Source organism: Vombatus ursinus, unplaced genomic scaffold, assembly GCF_900497805.2.
Source record: "Vombatus ursinus unplaced genomic scaffold, bare-nosed wombat genome assembly UNPS02014945.1, whole genome shotgun sequence".
In the NCBI taxonomy this organism is placed as follows: Eukaryota; Metazoa; Chordata; class Mammalia; order Diprotodontia; family Vombatidae; genus Vombatus; species Vombatus ursinus.
The window spans coordinates 24123276-24143571 of record NW_020954723.1 but is presented as its reverse complement, the minus strand read 5'-3'; positions in this window follow the sequence as shown (position 1 = coordinate 24143571).

Genomic DNA, 20296 nt, shown 5'->3' with positions numbered 1-20296 from the left:
CATCTGGCATGACCTATTCTCAATGAAACTACACTAGTCTCAGTAGTCATTTCTTCTCTTTCTAAATGCTTACAACCCATCTTTTTAGTTTTACAATGTAGGATTGTGACAAAACATTGATGTCAAGCTTTTATAGTTTAAAAATCTACCCTCTTCCTTTAAAAAAAATTCAGGATTCTTGATGGTCTCCAGTTCTATTGGACCTCTCCCATTTGTCATAATTTTTCAAAGATTAGTGATAAGAGGTCAGCAATCAGATCCACTAGGTCTTTCAGCACCCTGCAGGTTTACTGACTTGAACTTTTGAAGGAAACTCACTGAACTCACATGTGACAGATAATTAACTTCCACTATTTTCTATCCTTTCCAGTACAAAGATCACTCTCTTTAGTAGAAAAAAAAAAACAGGAGCAAAATAAGTTGAATAGTTCTGCCTTGTCTCCATTATCATTAACCCACCCAACCCAAATAATGGCCCTTTGATGCACATGCACATTAGTCATTTTTGGTTAGTTCTTCCTTCAAGCTGTGAATCAATTGTTTGTGTCATCAGATTCTAGTTCTTGAGAGCTTCCTATCTTTATTTATCCTAACTTATCCTAACTTCTCTTGGGGAGGAAATTAGTTTTCTAGTTCTTCGTTGTCCATACTTTGTATAGAAATCTGAGATCAAGGATTCTATTGGTGTCCCTCTCTTAATGGATAGTGTGTCTTGTGAATGATTGGTCCTCTTCACTGATATTCTTCTTCCTATGTCATACTTGCTACTCTCTATAGGCTCTGTGACCCCTAAGGGGTCAGTGAATAGATTTCAAGGAGTCGGTGAACTTGATTGGAGAAAAAAAAAATATCTTCATTTCCACTAACCTCTAACTGAAATTTAGAAATTTCTTTAATTCATCATTTCAGGAAGGCATCCATAGAATCCTTGCTCTAGATCACAGGTTCCCAAAGTAGGTGAAACCACCCGCAAGGGATGCTGGAATGATCCAGGGTGGTGGTAGTAGCCTTGGGGGCAATTGGGGTCATTGAATAAAAATAAGGGGGCAGTGGAAGCATAAAAAAGAAGAGAATTTTGAAAACCCATTTGTACATGTTTCATCTGTTGTGTAACATAGTTAAAGTGATAGTGATTACATTATTTTCCAAATAAATACACAAAATGCAAGTTATAACCAATCAGTGGTCACGTCCACCAACACATCTTAACAAGCAAGTGTTGACAGGCGAGCATGTCAGATATTGTTGGGAAGTCCAACATGCACTGGCAGGAATATGTGCATGTAATGACTTGTTTAGTCCAACATGCATTGGCAGGAATATGTGCATGTAATGACTTGTTTACAATACGATACTGTACAGTTACATGACACAATATTACCTCATCAAAATTTCAATGCAAGAAAAAACCCACAAATTTATAACAAATTATTAAATTTAAGATGTGTCATTTTTAAAAAGATATTTTATATCTTTTTAGATGATCCAAATAAAAAAAAAATGTCAAAGTGTTAAAGAAAGTAGATTTCCAGGGGTCACTGAGTAATTTTTTTTAAAAGGGGACAGAAGGCCAAATAAGTTTGGGAACTCCTGCTCTAGACCAATCTATATCTAAACATGAACACCCATTTACAAATCCCTGACAACTGATCACCCGGCTTCCACTTGAAAACTTTAAATGAATGAATACCTACTATAATCCATTTTTTTTTTTTAACTTCTCTAATTGTTAGGAAGTTTTGAGCTAAAATATGTCCTCCTGCAATGTCCACCTGTTCATTAATTCTAGTTCTGCCCTCTGGGGCCAAGCAGAACAAGCTTGATTCTTCTTAAAAGCCCTTCAAAGAATTGAAGACATAAACAAATTAGTTTCACTTTCTTTTTATAAATCAGAAATATACCACATAAAGCCAGTGTCAAAAGAAATTTTAAAAAGCAAATGGCAATTTAAATACTTTGCCACTAATTTAACTATTATCAGTTCCTCCTCTTTAGGCTTGATGTCCTTCAGCCTACTGGCAGTTCCAAACTATTTTGATTGCTTCTGGCCAGATCCATCTGTTTCAGTTTGTACTTAGCTGCTAGTTTGAGTACTCATGTTAAACATTTTATCAGCTCCTTTTTGCCATTCACTCTGAGCATTAATCTCTTAAATTGAAGCCTTTCCTCTTTTGATATTTCCAATTTATCCTGTATATAGTTTGTTTATACAGTTGTTTTCATATTGTCTCCCCATTAGGCTGTGAGCTCCCTGAGAGTGGAAATTGTCTTTTATCTCTCTTTGCATGTATCCCCAGCACTTAGCACAGTGCCTGGCACATTGCTATTTGCACTTAGTAAATGTTTGCTGATTGACTGTCAATTTCCATGATACAGAGACTTACATGGCCTTTCATATTTACCGAGGGGCAGCTGAGTCTCTCACTTGGTATCACCCATCATTTGGTATAAACCAGAATGTAAGAGTCCTGAAAGCAGATTCTTAAGGTGATGAGAGAGGTTGGAGTGGAGACATAAGTAAAGATATGGACTGGACTAGAACTCTGAAAAGCTGTGACAATAATCCTAAGAAAGGAAAAGAAATACAGTGTTTGCTAATAGTTAAATATCCATACCTTTCAAATGCCAGATTTGACTGGGCTCTGGCCTGGCTCCCTAGTATCCTTGTATAAACTGTAATTTTTTGTCCCTTCCCCATAATGCATCAATCTTAGAGACCTAGCTCATCAGATTACCACTGAATGAACTCCATCCCAAACCAAAAAAGCCTTTTCACAATTCCTTGACCTCCTATGCTTCCAACTCCGGAGATCCCCACAGCTGTACACTTAAGACTTCCAGGATACCGTCTTAATACTCCCCTGACTGGGATATCCAAATCCCAGTCCTTAATTGTATGACCTTGGGTAAGTCACTTAGCCCTTTAGGACATCATTCCTTTTCATCTCCTAAAAAATTGGATTTTACAATTTCCAAGGTTCCTTCCAAGGCCTAACATTGGATGATTCTCTGGATAACTCAGGTCCCTTTTGTGGGATAGACTTAAAATAAAGAAATCCCTTTCAGTATCGAAGTTCCTGGGGTGAACTGAATGCTTCGAGGAAGAAACTAAGGACTAGTTCTCCTAATGGCCACATCCTGGCCCAGGTCACATTCAGCTGAAATCAGGCTCAGAGACTTGAGGATCTGACTCTAGTTTGGGTACAAACTTAGAAATATAAATCAGCTGCAGTCTTTTCCAAAAAGATGACCAGAGACTCCTGACTGCCTGTTTTTGATTAACGTCAAGAGAAAATGGAGTGAACTTGAGTGTTTCCCATCTAGTCTGGTCACGAACAACTAGCCTCATTGCATCGCGTAGCTCTTTGCTGATTACTTCACAAAGCTGACTCTGCACTAGCTGTAGGGTCCATTAGACTTGGCATGACCTTATCTATCCTCTAGCCCCCTTGGTTATTCTGACCAAAGGATAAGCTCATTTGATTGTTGTGATAGACCTAGAGAAGTCAGCAGTACCCCCCCTCAACACTCAGACCTTAATTACATTCACTGTACCGGCAGGCCGCTGTCCAGCCTTTCGCTGCCAAAGTCAACACCTCAGGTCTGCTTTGTCTTGGACAGCAGGTTTAAGAGGATGGTGGGCTTTAGTACCACGTGATCAAATTTCCCAGTAGTGTTCCAGAGTCTGATTAGTTTACACAGTGGGGGAGGGGTGGGGGATGGATAGGGGCCTCTGTCCTGCTGCCTCTTGGTTTAGAATCCATTTTTTACAGGTTTTCTTGCTCCTCTGCAAAGTAAAAAGGAAGGATAATTTCTCTCCACTCATACATATAAAAAAGGCACTTGACAGATTTCACTCACAGTTGTTCCTCTGTACCTCTTTTAAGTCTCCAAAATTCATGAACAGAAGTGTTTTCCCAAAAGCTAAACAGGATTGAGGAAAGGGAACTGATGGGTTTGAGGTGCCCCACAAAGAAGGAAAGGGGAGGAAATATCCAAGGATAACTGGAAGACATACAAAGAAGAGACCACCAACTTGATAGGAGAACAAAAATTCTGGAGAAGGGTGTGTAAAGGAAATAGGGTCAGTGGTAGAGGCCCAGTTGAAGTAGAATAGCTTCAACTGTGAAGGTGGTAGGGAAGACACTTTAAGACAAATGGAGTGCAATGATGATGGATGTAGCTTACAGCTCTGGGAATGCCTGGCAGAGGCAACTATTCCATAGCTCTGAGCCTCATCTTGTTCTGTACCCCAGCATCTTTGGCTGTACCCATGTTGGAACAACTGAGGTTAAGATCAGTAAGCCAGCTATATGAATGGATGCAAAGTGAAGTGAACAGAACCAGAAGAACAATGTGCACAGTAACAGCCATATTGTAAGGATAATCAACTGTGATCAAGACAATCATCCAAGACAATTCCAAAGGATGAAAAATGTTATCCACCTTCAGAGAGAGAACAAATGAACTCTGAAAGCAGGTTGAAACATACTTTTTTTTAAACTTTATTTTTCTTAGGGTTTTTTAAAATCTGTTTTCTTTTGCAACATGGCTAATATGGGGGCAGGTAGGTGGCACAGTGGATAGAGCACCGGCCCTGAAGTCAAGAGTACCTGAGTTCAAATCTGGCCTCAGACCAAACACTTGACACTTTATAGCTGTGTGACCCTGGGCAAGTCACTTAACCCCAACTGCCTAAGCAAAAAACAAAAAACAAAAAACCAAACCATGGCTAATATGGAAATATGTTTTGCATGACTTAACATGTATAATTGATTCAAAATGGCTTACCTTCTCAAGGAAGGGAGAGTGGTAGGAAGAAGAGAATTTGGAACTCAAAATTCTCAAACATGAATGCTAAAAACAATTTTATGTGTATTGGGAAATATTTAGCAAAATAAAAATCTATTTTTCAAAAAGAAAAATCAGGAAATCAGCACTCCAAGGTTTGGTTCTATATCTACAGGGTTGTGATTTCACTGATTTAGATATCCCTAAATGAAGAAACTCTCTGTGCCAACACAAGTTGGCCTCTTCTATGCAACTTATTGTCTTAGAGAGTTGCCTAGACCACTTTAAGGTTAAATGAATTGTTCAGTGACAGAGACACGTAAAGAGAGTCTTGAACCCAGGCCTCCCTGGTTTACAGGATGCCTGTCTACTCACTTTGTCATGCTACCTTTTTATATCTATATACTGGGTGAATAATATCGTGGGAAATATGTTGTGTTTGGAGACAGAAAACCTGGGTTTAAATCCTGGTTCTACTATACTATGTGACCTTGGGCAAGTTATTTCACCTCAATGGGCCTATTTCCTAACCTACAAAATGAGGGGGCTGGGGAAAAAATGACCTCCAAAGTCCAGCTCTAAATGCATGATCCAGTGAACCAAGAGTTCATAGGACGATGCCCATTTCAAGATGCTAACAAACACAAAACATACTTTGCTCTACAAAAATAATAGCATTTTGTCATCACTTGGCTGGAAAGGGGACATAAAGGTTAAATAATTTTCCTTCCTCTGAAAAGTGATGGGAAGATAGTGAAGGTGATCTGAGGAAAGTAAACTATGAGATTCACGCAAGAGAGATAAGAGCTCAGGTGCTGTGTAGTGTCTTGAGACAAGAATAACAGAAAATGAAAGAGTAGGGTTTTCTCCTTCATCGAGAGAGCTTGGTAAACAAGGAATGATTGCTTTGTGAGGGACAGGCACCAGGAGTTTGGCTCAGGCCACTCCTATTGTTTTTCACATAAGGAAAGTTATTTAGAGACAAAAATCTTAAAGGGATTATTTAAATGAGCTTTTTCTCCAGGCATGCTAGCTAGAGATAAACATCTGCCTGTTGTCTCCTTCATTCTAATGGTTTCACTTGCATATGACCTACAGATTTTCCACTAAAGTGGAATATTAAAGTTTGGGGTGGGGTTTTTCCATCTGCATCCCCAAGGATGTCTTGTTTTCTTTATGTAGAATTCATTTTATTTAAACTTGGACGTCTCTCCACTAAACTCATTACTGAATGCTTGCATGGATTTTCTAGCCATTGCTGATAGTAACTTCTTACAACATTCTTCTGTGGTGTATCAATAGGGCCATATTCGCCCTCCCCAATATTGGGAAACTGACATAAAGAAAAAGAAAGTGCCAGTATCCACTTTGCAAAAGTGAGAGATCTAAGGAGGCAATAAGTCAAAAAGCATTTATTAAGATGTTGTGCTAAATAGTGGGAGTTACAAAGAAATGCAAATACATGGTCCTTGCCCTCCTTTTAATTGAGAAGGCACCATGCCAATACTTACAAGATACACACAGTGTGTGTGTGTATACACACATACACACACATGTATATATGTATGTATGTATGCATGTACACACACACGGTATACTATATGAGATACATAAAGTATAGGGGATATGTATATAAGATATATATATATAAGTGTACTATACAAGATATATAGAGTAAAAGGGACATAATCTCAAAATGAAGGCACTGAGGGAGTATGGAGGAAAGAAAGGAGAGGAGAAATAGAGAATGGGATAGGAAAGATTTCTTGCCTTACAGAGGGTGGAATTTTAGCTGAGATATGGAGGAAGCTAGGAGGTGATGAAGAGAGAGAGTATCCCAAAAATGAGGGACAGCCAATGAAATAGAGTTGGGAAACAGAGTTAGAAAATTTTGGGAGTTGGGAGTATTGTGTGTGAGGAATGGCAAGAAAGCTGGTGTCACTGGCTCATAGCATTCATGGAATGAAGTAAAGTATAAGAAGCCTGGAAAGGTACGAAGGGGTAGGTTGTGATGGGCTTTAAAAGTCAAGCAGAATTTTATTTAGTCTTGGAAGCGAAAGGGAACCAGTAGTGTTTACTGAATTGGGGATGGCGGGTGGGGAGAAGAGATGACATGGTCAGAGTTACGGTTTAGGTCAGGAAAATCAATTTGACAGCTGAGAAAAAGATGGACTGGAATGAGAAGAGACTAACCATGCAAGGAGACTAACCAGAAGGCTACTGCAGTAGTCCAAGAGTTGAGGTGATGAGGATACGCACCAGGGTGGTGGCAGCATCAGAGAGATGGGGGAATATAGGAGAGATGTGAAGGTAGAATCAATAGGACTTGGCAACAGACTAAATATGGGAAATAAGAGTCAGTATTAGAGGATGTCCTCTAGGCTTTGAGTCTCAGTGATTGGGAGAATGGTAGTGCCCTTGACACTAATATGGAAGTTTGGGAGAGGGGAGGATTTCTGGGGAAATGATGGGTTCAGTTTTGGACATACTGAGTTTGAGATGTCTATGGGATATCCAGTTCAAGATATCTAATAGGCAGTTGAAGATTGAAAACTAGAGCTCAGGAAAAAGGTTAAGGCTAGAATAAATAGATCTGAGAATAATCTGGACAGAGATGATAACTGAAACCATGGGAGATGATGAGATTATTAAGCCACATAATATGGAAAGGGAAAAAAGAAGGCCCAGGACAGAGCCTTAGGGTATACCTATAGTTATTGGAGAAAAATCCAGCAAAGGAGACTTTGAAGTGGTCAGAAAGGTTGGAAAACCAGAAGAGAACAGTGTCACAAAAACCTAGAGAGGAAAGTATCCAGGAGAGGAGGAATCAAGTGTCCAAGACTGCAAGAAGTTGAAGAAGGATAAAGATGAAGAAAAGGACTTGACAATTAACAGGTTATTGGTAATTTTGGGGAGAGCTGTTTTGGTGGAATAATGAGGTCTGGAAGCTAGACTGCAGAAGTTTTAAAATTGTGTGAGAGGTGAGGAAATGGAAGGATTTGTTATAGACGGCCTTCTCAAGGAATTTAGCCATGAGAGTGAAAAAGAAATATAAGGAGACAGCTAGCATGAATTTTGGATCAAGTGAGGCTTTTTAAGGATGATGGAGAAATCGGCAAATTTGTAGACAGCAGAATCAATCAGTCTGCAGATAAGGAGAGACTGAAGATTGGTAAGAGAGTGGAGATGACAGAGGGGCCATCTGTTGGAAAAGACAGGGTAGATGGGGCAAAGGTACACATAAAGGAGTTTGTCTCGACAAGGAGAAGGGCCATTTCTTCATATGAGACAAGGAAAGAGACAGTGGGAAATGACTTTTGAAGGAATGAAAAGGTCCATGGTCCATCCAACCTTTTGGCACTTGACCACGGAAATTCTACCTTCCTGCCATCATCAGGTAGGTAAAGAAAAGCAGAAATTGAAAGACTGCACAATAATAGAAATGGTAGATTCCATAAAGTGTCTGAAATGTGTCCCTAGTCTAGTCAATGAGGGATAATCTAATAGGGGAGAGATCTTTGATTTGAAAGGCTGTTGAGTTTTTTGTTTTGTTTTTGTTTGTTTGTTTGTTTTTTTTTTTTTTTTTTTTTTCATAAAAGTGGTTAGAAATATGTATCCTGGTCAAAGGCAAGGTGATCTAATACATAAAATGCACATTCCAATGGAAGGTGAATATGGGCAATTCCCACATGCCTAAGGCAACTATGTAGTCACTGTGAGATAAAAGAGGACTAAACTTGCAGTTAGGAGAGGTCTGGGTTTAAATCCTCGTTTCAATACTTAGTAGTTGTGCATCCTTATCCTATCAGACTCATTTTCCTCATCTATAAAAAGGGGATAAGAGGAGAACCTTGAAGAGTTATTTGTAGGGAAAGTACTTTGAAAATCTCAAAGTGCTCTAGAGGGTGTCCAAAAAGTCTTAGGTGATTCAAGCTTTAAGAGCTTAGTAACTTAAATAGTCCTTAAACTGCACTAATATTTTTGGGACACCCTGCATAATTAAGCTATTATTGAAGATTTATGTAATCACTTCTAGCCACTAAAATTACCAAGGTACTCAACAATGGTAAATGTTATTCAATTTAACCAAGATTTATTAAATAACTACTCTATTCAAGACGTGTGTGTCATGAATAAACCTAATGACTTTCTAAACAGTTTGAAGCATGTAGCTTATTTTCTAATTAACATTCCTACTTTGCAGGTAGGATAACAGGGTCAGTGCCAACAGCCTACAAAAATTAAAAACCCTGCATGATCACAGATTTACCTAAGGTCAAAGAAAGGAATCAAAGCATAGAAACAAAGAATCTTCAACCCATCAGTTCAGTGATCATGAACTGATAGAATATCCACCCTTCAACTTGCTGCAGAAGTTTTTATAACATTGTAACTCTCAACCACAGACTTTATCAAATCTTTCTGATATAAAATAGCCAAGTTCTGCCAACAATATCAAATTTATATCCAATAAACCTGGAGCATGAAGATCTCAAGGTTTAATTGGCAGAACTTGATTTGCCAGGTAAGAATGGATTCCTAACTATTAAATGTTGCACATTACTTCAGTTGATTCATTAGTCATTAATGCATTAATTACTTTCCACCATAAGTTGAATTAAATTTAGTTCTGTATCTTTTCAAAAAAGAAGAAATCCTTGTTTGTTACTAGAGAATTTCATATCTATCACTGACTCAGTGGTAAAGGAGAAAGTACAAGGGAGAAAATAACTGAAGAGAAAAGATACCAAAACTCCTATCGATACAATTTACAATTTTTAAAACATTAGAACTGCCTACAAATATTTTGAGGGCGCATGGGTGAAAGAGTTGTTGTTTATCCTTCATTCTTGAAGAAGACCATGACATCAGGAAGGTGATGTCATGACTTGCAGGTGAATTGGTTTTAAGTGAGGGAAGGGCTGTGCAAAGTCACCAGTCTCACTCTCTCCTGGAGTCACCTGGGTCCACTGGCAAGATATAGATCAGGATGACTGGAAATGGCCCCAGATGAAGTGGGAGACCTTGGCCTTTTTAAGCTAAGGTTTTTAACATGTCTCAGTTTGACTGAGGCAACACACATTAAGTGATGAAGGCTAGGTAAGAAATAAGGCAAAGAATGGCCTCGTTTACCTAGTCAAAAAAAAAAAATCAATCTGGGAGGGGAAGACCCTCAGGGTTTCTGGCCAAAACAGAAAGAGTTGTTATTTACACTCACTCATAGCCATCAAGACCCAAACAATGACCAAGTGGAGCTTGGACTGGGACCTACTGTTGGCCAATCAATGAAAGAAGGAATGATTTGGGTTTAAGGCCTGGTCCTTAAGAAAGAAATCTAGCTGGTAAACCCTAACCTTGTGAGGTTTCAGCAATCAAAATTTACACTCCTTTGGGCAGAGTACTCACAGGTAAGGTTAAGATACCCTATGTGGACAGAGGCAGACAAGGGAGTTAGAGAGTATCCAGCCTATGATGTAATTACCACTTTAATCTAAATATTAGATAGAAGTCATACTCTTTGGAAAGGGATCGAGTTTTAAGAAACTTTTAAAACTCAATATGAAATTTCATTTATAAGGAAAGTATTATAAAGCATGCTGTCTCATTACAGAACTAGAAAATGACTGCAAGCTTCTTCCTTTTCTATGAGAGAAGAAAATAGTAATTTTATTTTATTTTTTTTATTTTTTATTTTTTTTGCTTAGGCAGTTGGGGTTAAGTGACTTGCCCAAGGTCACACAGCTAGTAAGTGTCAAGTGTTTGGTCTGAGGCCGGATTTGAACTCAGGTCCTCCTAACGTCAGGGCCAGTGCTCTATCCACTGTGCGAAAATAGTAATTAAAAAAAAAATTTCACAATAGTCATGTATAGAAGAATTGAAACCAATGAGAGGAACCATGAGAAACAAAACAAAACAAAAAACAAACAGGCAAAAAAAAGAGAGCAAATAGTATGCTTCAATCTGCATTCAGACTCCATAGTTCTTTCTCCAGATGTAGATAGAATTTTCCATCATGAGTCTTCTGGAGTTGTCTTAGATCCTTGCATTGCTGAGAAGAGCTAACTCTATCAAAGTTAGTCAGTGTACAATGTTGCCGTTACTGTGTACAATGTTCTCCTGATTCTGCTCACTTCAATCAGTTTATATAAGTCTTTCCAGGTTTTTCTGAAAAATCTGCTCATCATTTCTTATGGAACAATAGCATTCTATTACATTCATATATCACAATTTGCTCAGTCATTCCCCAGTTGATGGATATCCCCTCAATTTCCAATTCTTGGCCACCACAAAAACAGGTTCTATAATATTTTTGTACATGTGGGTCCTTTTCCCATTTTTATGATCTCTTTGGGATACAGACCTAGAAGTAGTATTGCTGGGTCAAAGGGTATGCACAGTTTTATAGCCCTTTGGGTATAGCTCCAAATTGCTCTTCAAAATGATTGGATCAGTTCACAACTTCACCAACAATGCATTAGTGTTCCAATTTTCCCACATCTTTTCCAACATTTATCATTTTCCTGTTTTATCTTGTTAGCCAATCTGATAGGTGTGATGTGGTACCTCAGAGTCGTTTTGATTTGCATTTCTCTAATCAATAGTGATTTAGAGCATTTTTTCTTGACTATAGATAGCTTTAAAGAAAACGGTAATTTTAACAAAAACATCTGTATAATGCCCAGAAGAGATCAACTGCTTAGGGCCTCATGAATGAAAAGGAAGCAGAGGTACTATTATTCAGGAGAATCTTTGTGTGCTGACCATTGAAGGCAAGATGGACTAAATGTGGTTGAACTAGGAACTGGTAGACCTAACTGGAATGATTTAGAACTAGTGCTTTTTATGTGTATCTATTTATGTTTATGTATATATACACCATAGCCGTGGTTCTAAATCATTTTAGGTAGATCTAAGAGTTCTCTCTGTATCTATCTATCTATCTCTCTATCTCTCTATGTGTATGTGTGTGTGTCTGTTTTGGGTCAGGTTAAGGAGGGGAATTAACAACATAGATTTCCAGAATTCTTCCCTTTAGTCAAGATTCATGATTTACTCCACAACAGAATGAAATATACTACTCCTGTGATTAGATTCATGTGAAGCCAATTAACAGGGAATGGATTATAAAACTGTGTATACACACAAAGAAGTTAAAACTACTAAGTGAGAAACTAAAGGCAACATTTAAAAAAAAAAAAACAATCCACCTTTAGCTTTTTAAAAAAAAACCCTTTGGCACTGTTGGTGAAGTTGTGAACTGATCTAAGCACTCTAGAGAGCAATTGGGAACTATGCCCAAAGAGCAATCAAACTACCCTTTGATCCAGCAACACCACTACTAGATCTGTATCCCAAAGAGATTATATAAAAAAAAGGGAAAGGACTTACATGCACAAAAATACTTAGAGCCACTCTTTTTGTGGTGGCAAGGAATTAGAAATTGAGGGGATGCCCATTAATTGGGGAATGGTTGAACAAGTTGTGGTATATTAATGTAATGGAATGCTATTGCACTATGAGAAATGATGAGCAGGCAGATTTCAGAAAAACCTGAAAGAATTACATGAACTGATGCAAAGTGAAGTGAGTAGCACCAGGAGAACATTATATACAGTAACAGTAAAATTGTGCAATGATCAACTATGAATAACTTAGCCCTTCTCAGCAACAGAATGATCCAGGACAATTCCAAAGAACTCATGACGGAAAATGCGATCCACATCCAGAGAAAGAACTGATGGAGTCTGAATGCAAATCAAAGCATACTATTTTCATTTTCTTTATCTTTTTTGTGATTCTTTTTCCTTTTGGTCTGTTTCTTCTTTCATAACATGACTAATATGGAAATATGAAATTCTTACCTTTTTAGAGAGGTGAGGAAGAAAATTTTTAACTCAAAATTTCCAAAAAATGAATGTTAAAAATTGTCTTTACATGTAACTGGAAAAATATTATTTTAAAAAGGGAGGAAAAAGACCCTTTGGAATTCCTGCCTCTCCTTGACCAATCTAATTTTTCATATACCATAGGTCACTGGGCCATTCAAGTCTGCTTACTCCTCCTGCCTCACCTTCATCAATATGGCACCCACGACCACCACCACCACCAAAGGCTACTACAGCACCCTTCTTGCTCCCTCATCTCATGATTCCAATTACAATGGTGACTTGAAGGTTGTAAAGGAGTCTACCTCTCTCATAAGCACCTTAGCCAATGACAAACAGAAGCTGCTCCTGGTCAGGACCTACACAAAAGGACCCTCAGAATATTAACAAAGACTAAGAGAGTTCACACCTGGAAAGCCAATGTAGACCTTGGTAAACAAACTGAAGCTTGAAAGTATTGAACCATTCCAGGGAAAATATAATGGATGCAATGAAGAAGTATTATGGACGAAGAGAAATCCAAAAGTTAATCCCAGATAAAAAGATTAACTCTACAACAAGTACAGGCAGAAGCTCAGGGAAAAAAAAAAAGACTTGGCCACAAAGACTATAAGAATGACTGAACAAAAGTGAATTTCAAAAATGAAATTAAAAATGAAATAATAGCTGGGGAAGAAAAAATGGAAAGGAGAATAAATGGCTTAGAAAAGAAATAAATTATCCAAATAGCATATCCCTAAAAAATAGAATGAAATAATCAGAACTGAATGACTCCATGAAACAACAAGAAAGTTAGAACAAAATCAAAAGGTTGAAAAACTAAGAAAATGTAAGGTATCTATTATCAAAAACAACTAGCAAATAGGTCACAGAAAGATAATTTAAGAATCAGGCTCCCTGAAAAAAATGGCCAAACAAAAAACTTGAATATCATTTCAAGAAATAACAAAAGAAAACCACGCAGATCTATTGGAAGCAATATGCCCAAATGGGCAAAGTGAAAATTAAAAGAATCCATAAATCACCTCCTGGGACAAAGAAAACAAAACCCCAAAAAACAAAAACCTAAACCACCCAGGAAGGCCAGCCAAGATCCGGAGTTTCCAAATCAAAGAAAAAATACTACAATTAGCCAGAAAGAAAAAGCTCAAGTGCCAAGGACCCAAAATCAGTATCACAAGACTTGACAGCAACTTCTGAAAATCTAGTAATACAATATTATGAATACTTGCAAAATTGAGTACACTCCAAGAAGGGAGAAAGTGGACCTTTAATAAATCAGATAACAGGGGGCAGCTAGGTGGCACTGGCTCTGGAGTCAGGAGAAGCTGAGTTTAAATATGGCCTCAGACACTTACTAGTTGTGTGACTCTGGAAGTCACTTAACTCTGATTGCCACCTCCCCTTCAAAAAAATAAAATAAAACAAATCAGATGATATCCAAGAATTCTGTATGAAAAGACTGGACCAAAATTTTTGAAACACAAACATGAGAGACAAAAGAAACCTTGAATGACAAAACAAGAAAATGACAAATGTTGGAGATATGGGAAAACTGGAACACTAATGCATTGTTGGAGTTGTGAAATGATCCAACCATTTTGGAGAGCAATTTGGAACTATGCCCAAAGGGCTATAAAAATGTGCATACCCTTTGATCCAGCAATAGCACTTCTAGGGCTATATCCCAAAAAGATCATACAAATAGGAAAAGGACCCACATGTACAAAAATATTTATAGCAGCTCTTTTTGTGGTGGCAAAGAATTGGAAATTGAGAGGATGCCCATCAATTGGGGAATGGCTAAACAAGCTGTGATATATGAATGTAATGGAATACTATTGTGCTTTAAGAAATGATGAACAGGCTGCCTTTTGAAAAACCTGGAAAGACTTGTATAGTCTGATACTGAATGAAGTGAGTAGAACCAAGATAACACTGTACACAATAATAGCCACGTTGTGCAATGACTAATATTGATAAACTTAACCCTTCCCAGCACTACAAGGATCTAAGATCTCTCCAAAGGCCTCGTGATGGAAAATGCTATCCACATCCAAAGAAAGAACTATGGAATTTGAATGCAGATCGAAGCATACTATTTGCTATTTTTTTTCTCTTCTGTTGAGTTTTGTTTCCTCTTTCTGGTGGTTCCTCCTATTGGTTCTAATTCTTACTTACAACATCACTAATGTGAAAATATGTTTAATAGGAATGTATATGTATAGCCTATATCAGACTGTGTACCATCTTGGGGAGGGTGGTGGGGAGGAAGGGGGAGAAAAATTTTAAACTCAAAAGTATATGGAAATGATTGCTGATAAATCAAAATAAATTAATAAAAAATTTTTTTAAAAAAGAAATCTTGAAGTGCGTGCATTCAAAGAGGCAGAGGAGAGATGTGTCCTTTCAGAATCCCAGTTTTCAAGAGTCATGGAGGGAGTTAAAAAATATATACAGACACAGAATCTGGGTGTGGTTTTGTTTTTTAAGAGTGGAAAGGGAAAAAAGAGGACTACACAAAGAAAGAAATAAGGAAGAAGGGGAAGCAACTTATTATCTCACAGAGATAAATTGCACAAGAAAAAAAATATACAAATATGAAGGAAGGAATGAGAAGAAGAGGCATTTCGATCCTTACTCTTATATGAACCATGCAAAAGAGGGTTGAATACATGTACATCCACAGAGTCTGACACATTAAATTCGACAAGGACACAATAAGGTCATTGAGGGAACATTGAGGGAGGAGCTAAAAGAGGGAGGGAAGATCCAAACATACACAAAACAAACCTCAAATTTGGAACGTGAATAGTAAAGGAGAGATTACAAAGAAAGTATAAAAACCAGAGATAAATGTTTAGGCTTCGTGAGAAGAGATGCAAAGGAGCAGGAACAAACTACTTCAGCCATAAACGACTATATTATTGATCAGATTCCTTCTCTTTTTCCATTCTCTCTGTATTTGTGAAGAGAGGGACTAGTAGAAAAAAGATTTTTTAAAAAGCAAAAGAGAATATAATAAAGGGAAACATAATTAACAATCATAATAGTGACTGTAAATAGGATGAACTCAGCCAAAAAATGGAAGAGGGTAGTAAAATGGATTAGAAAGCACTATCCAACAATATGTTATTTGCAAGGAGCACACCTGAAATATTATTTACATTTAAAACAAAGAGTTGGTGCAGAATTTATGTTTCAGGAAAATTTTAAAAAGTACGATTAGCAAACATAATCTCGGACAAAACAATAGTAAAAATAGACATATCTGAAAGGGATAAACAAGGAAGTTACATTATGGCTAAAGGAACTATAGACAATGAAATAACATCAATACTTAATATCTATATCTATATCTATATATATGTATGTATGTATGTATATACACCAAGCAGCAAGACATTTAAGGACTTAAAGGAAAAATAAACCTAACTAAATAGAAGTAGATATAAAAACTAAAAGTTAGGGTATTCAACTTGCCCCTTTCATCCTTAAATAAAACATAAGAAAGAAGCTAAGGAACTGAATGAATTTTAGAAAAGTGAAATATAATAGCTTTCTGATGATTAATGAATGGGAATTAAAAGGAATATATATATATATTATATATATATATATACACACACACACACACACACACACACACATACATATATATATATTGTCCATGATACTTTCAGTCAATCAACAAACATTTATTATGTGCTAAGGTACTGTACTAAGCACTGGAGACACAAAGAAGGGCAAAAACATGGTTGTTACACTTCACATGCTGACAGGGAGGTAACATGTAAATAATTATACAAGATATATACAGGGTAAACTGGAAATAATATTAGAGGGAATGTACTAATATTGAAAGAGAACAAGAAAGGCCTCTTGCAGAAGGTAGGGTTTTAGCTGAGGCTTGAAGGAAGCCAAAGAAGTCAGGAGGCAGAAACAAGGAGGGAGAGTACTCTAAGTGTGGGGGACAGCAAGTAAAAATGCCCAGAGCCAGGAGATGAAATATCTCACTCCATGAGGAGCAAGGAGGTCAGTGTAACTAGATTGCAGAATACATGGAGAGGAGTAAAGTATGAGAAGACTGGATGGGAGCAGGGGAGAGAGTTGTAAAGGAATTTAAAAGCCAAAACAAAAGAGTTTCTATTTGATCCTGGAGGTTACAGGGGATCACTGAAGTTTACTGGGTAGGAGAGTGATATAGTCTGACCTGTGCTTCAGAAGATCACTTTGGCATCTGAATGGAAGACGGACTGGAGTGGGGAAAGACTTGAGGCAAGGAGACCAATCAGAAGATCACTGCAACAGTCCAGGCATGAGATCATGAGGGTCTGCACCACAGTGGTACCAGTATTAGAGAACAGAAAAGGACATATATGAGAGGTGTTGTGAGGGCAGAATCTATAGGATTTGGCAACAAATTAGATATGGGAAGAGAAGGGTGAAAATAGTGAAGAGTTGAGAGTAACACCTAAGTTGTAAGTCTAGGTGACTGAGAGAGTGATGGGTCCTTGATACTAACAGTCTGGGGAAAAGATGATGAGTTCAATTTTGGACATATGTTTTAAGATATTTAGGATATATTCAATTTTTCACAAAAATTGACAATGTGCTAGGGCATAAAAACACCACACACAAATGAGTAAAAGCAGAAATATTAAACATTTAAACATTTTCTTTATTAATCTCAATGCAATAAAATTATAATAAACAAAAGGTATTTGATAAAAAGATTCACACTTAGAGACTAAATAATTTAATGATAAAGAAATGGTGACTTAAAGAATAAATCAAAAAAGCAATAGATAATTTCATCGAAAGAGAATCACAATGATATACTGTACCAAAACTTTTGGGATGCAGCCAAAGTAGTCCTTAAGGAAAAATGTTTACTTTCATCAACAAAAGAACAAGAGTAAACCAAATAAATTAATGAGTTAGGCACAAAAGTTTTTTGGTTTTTGGTTTTTTTTTGGTGAGGCAATTGGGGTTAAGTGACTTGCCCAGAGTACACAGCTAGTGAGTGTTATGTGTCTGAGGTTGGATTTGAACTCAGGTCCTCTTGACTCCAGGGCCAGTGCTCTATCCACTGCACCACCTAGCTACCTCAAAAGTTTTTTTTTTAAAAAAACTACAAAAACCACCAGTCAAGAACTTCAACCAAATACAAAAACAGAAATTCCGAAAATCAAGGAGATAAAAAAAAAAAACTGGAAACAAAAAAGTTAATTGAATCGATAAATAAAACCAAGTGTTTTTGAAAAAAGTAATAAACTATTAGCTAATCTGATTTTTTAAACCAAATTGCCAATAGAAAAAATGCAAAAAGAGAACTCAAAACAAAAGAAGAGGAGATTTAAAAAATTATTAAAAACTATTTTGTCTAGTTATATGTCAAAAATTGATCATTTAAATGAAATGGATGAGTAGTTACAAAAAGATGTAAAATATCTAGATGAACAGAACAAGAAATAAAGAATTTTAATAACATAATGAGAAAAATAAATTGGAAAAGCAATAAAGAACTCTCCAAAGGGGAAAAAATACCAGAATCAGATTTACAAATAGATTCTGACAATAATCAAAGAAAAATTCCAATATTACATAAATTATTTGCAAAAATAAGTAATGAAAGTATCCTACCAAAACCCTTCTTTGAGACAAATGTGGTCATATTACCTAAACCAGAAAGAGATAAATCTAGATTACAGATTAATAGCTGTAGTAAATGTTGATACAAAAATACTGAATCAACTATTAGCAAGGAAGATAAAATAATATATTCAAAAGAATACACAATATCATCAGGTCAAATTTATATCAGGAAGGCAGGACTGGTTCAATATTAGGAAAACTATAACAGACTATATTAACAAAAAAAATTAATAATAACCATGATTACATCAAGGGGTGCAGAAAAAGCTTTTTACAAAATGCAACAATGTTTATGTTAAAAACACTAAAAAGCACAGGAATAAATGGACCTTCCATTAATATGGTAAATAGTATCTTTCTAACACCAAATGTTAAAATTATCTTATTATCAATAATGGAGAAACAGCACAGGTCTTTCCAATAAGGAAAGAGTAACATTGTTAGCACTATTATTTGATTATAGTTAGAGAAATGCTAGCTGTAGTAATACTACAAGAAAAAAGAAATGGAAGGAATAATCATAGGCAAAGAGAAAAACAAAATTATTTCCTTTTGCACACGACAGGATGTTTTACTTACACAGCCCTAAAGATTTAACTCCAAATTAAACGAAACAATAACTTCAGCAAAGTAGCTAGATACAAAAGAAACCTACAAAAACCATCAGTCTTTCTGTATATTATCAACAAAACCTAGAAGGAAAAGATTAAAAAAAAAAAAGGAATTCCTTCCAAAATAACTACAAAATGTGTAAAATATCGGCAGTCCAGCTACCAATATACAAAGCACTCATAACTACAACTACAAAATACCCTCCAAAGAGAGATCTAAATAACACTGTTAGGTTGTGACAGCATAATAAAAATGACAATACTATCCAAATTAATTTACAGATTCAGTGTAATACCAATCAAATTATCAAAGTAATATGTTATAAAGCTAAAAATAGTAATGACATAATTCACCTGGAAGAAGAAAAGAATCTCCAGAGAAATATAATTTTTTTAATGAGAAGGGAGCCTAGCAGTACCATATCCCGAACAACTATCAAAACTGTTCTTAGTTAAAAAACAGAAAGGATCAATGGAATAAATTATGTACAAAAGTCACAGAAGGAATTAAATAGTAGCATAGTGTTCAATAAATGTAACAATTTCAGACTAGAAAGCAATCTGGCAGAAATCAGGTTAAGACCAACATCTCAGACAATATACCAAAACAGGCTCGAAATAGATATATGACCAAGATAGACAGCATCACACATAAAATTAATTAGAGGAGCAGGAAAGGAGATTTTATAATATATGGGGGATAATTCTTGACCTAACAAGTGATAGAAAGCATGACAAGAGGTAAAACAGACAATTTTGAGCATATGAAATTGAAAAGATTTTGTACAGATTCAATTCAATTAATATCAATGGGGAAATAGTTAACTGGAAAAATCTTTGCAAAAAATTTCTTTGATAAAGGTCCAATATTCAAGATAAAGTGTAAACTGTTTCAAATATATAAGAACAAGAGCCATTCCACAAGAGATAAGTGGTCAAAGGATATGACTAGTGAGTTCTCTAAAGTAAGCTTTCAACTACCACACTGAAAAAATTCTCCAAATCACTACTAAAAGAAATGCAAATTAAAACAATTCTGAGGTGCTATCTCACACTTATCATATTGGCAAAGGTGACAAAAAAGTGCAGTGACAATTATTAGAGGAGCTGCTGCAGGGCAGATACATGAATACATTGCTGGTGGAACCGTGAATTGTTCCAACTCTAAAGTGATTTGATACCACATATCCCCAAAGTCATTAGCTGTGCGTGCCCTTTGATTCAGGGATGTCATTACTAAGCACAGCAAGACAAAATACTATACACTCCTTAGCTTCACATTTAAAGCCCATCACATCTTGGTTCCAAATCTACCTTTCTAAACTTTCTTCATATACTACGTGTATTCTA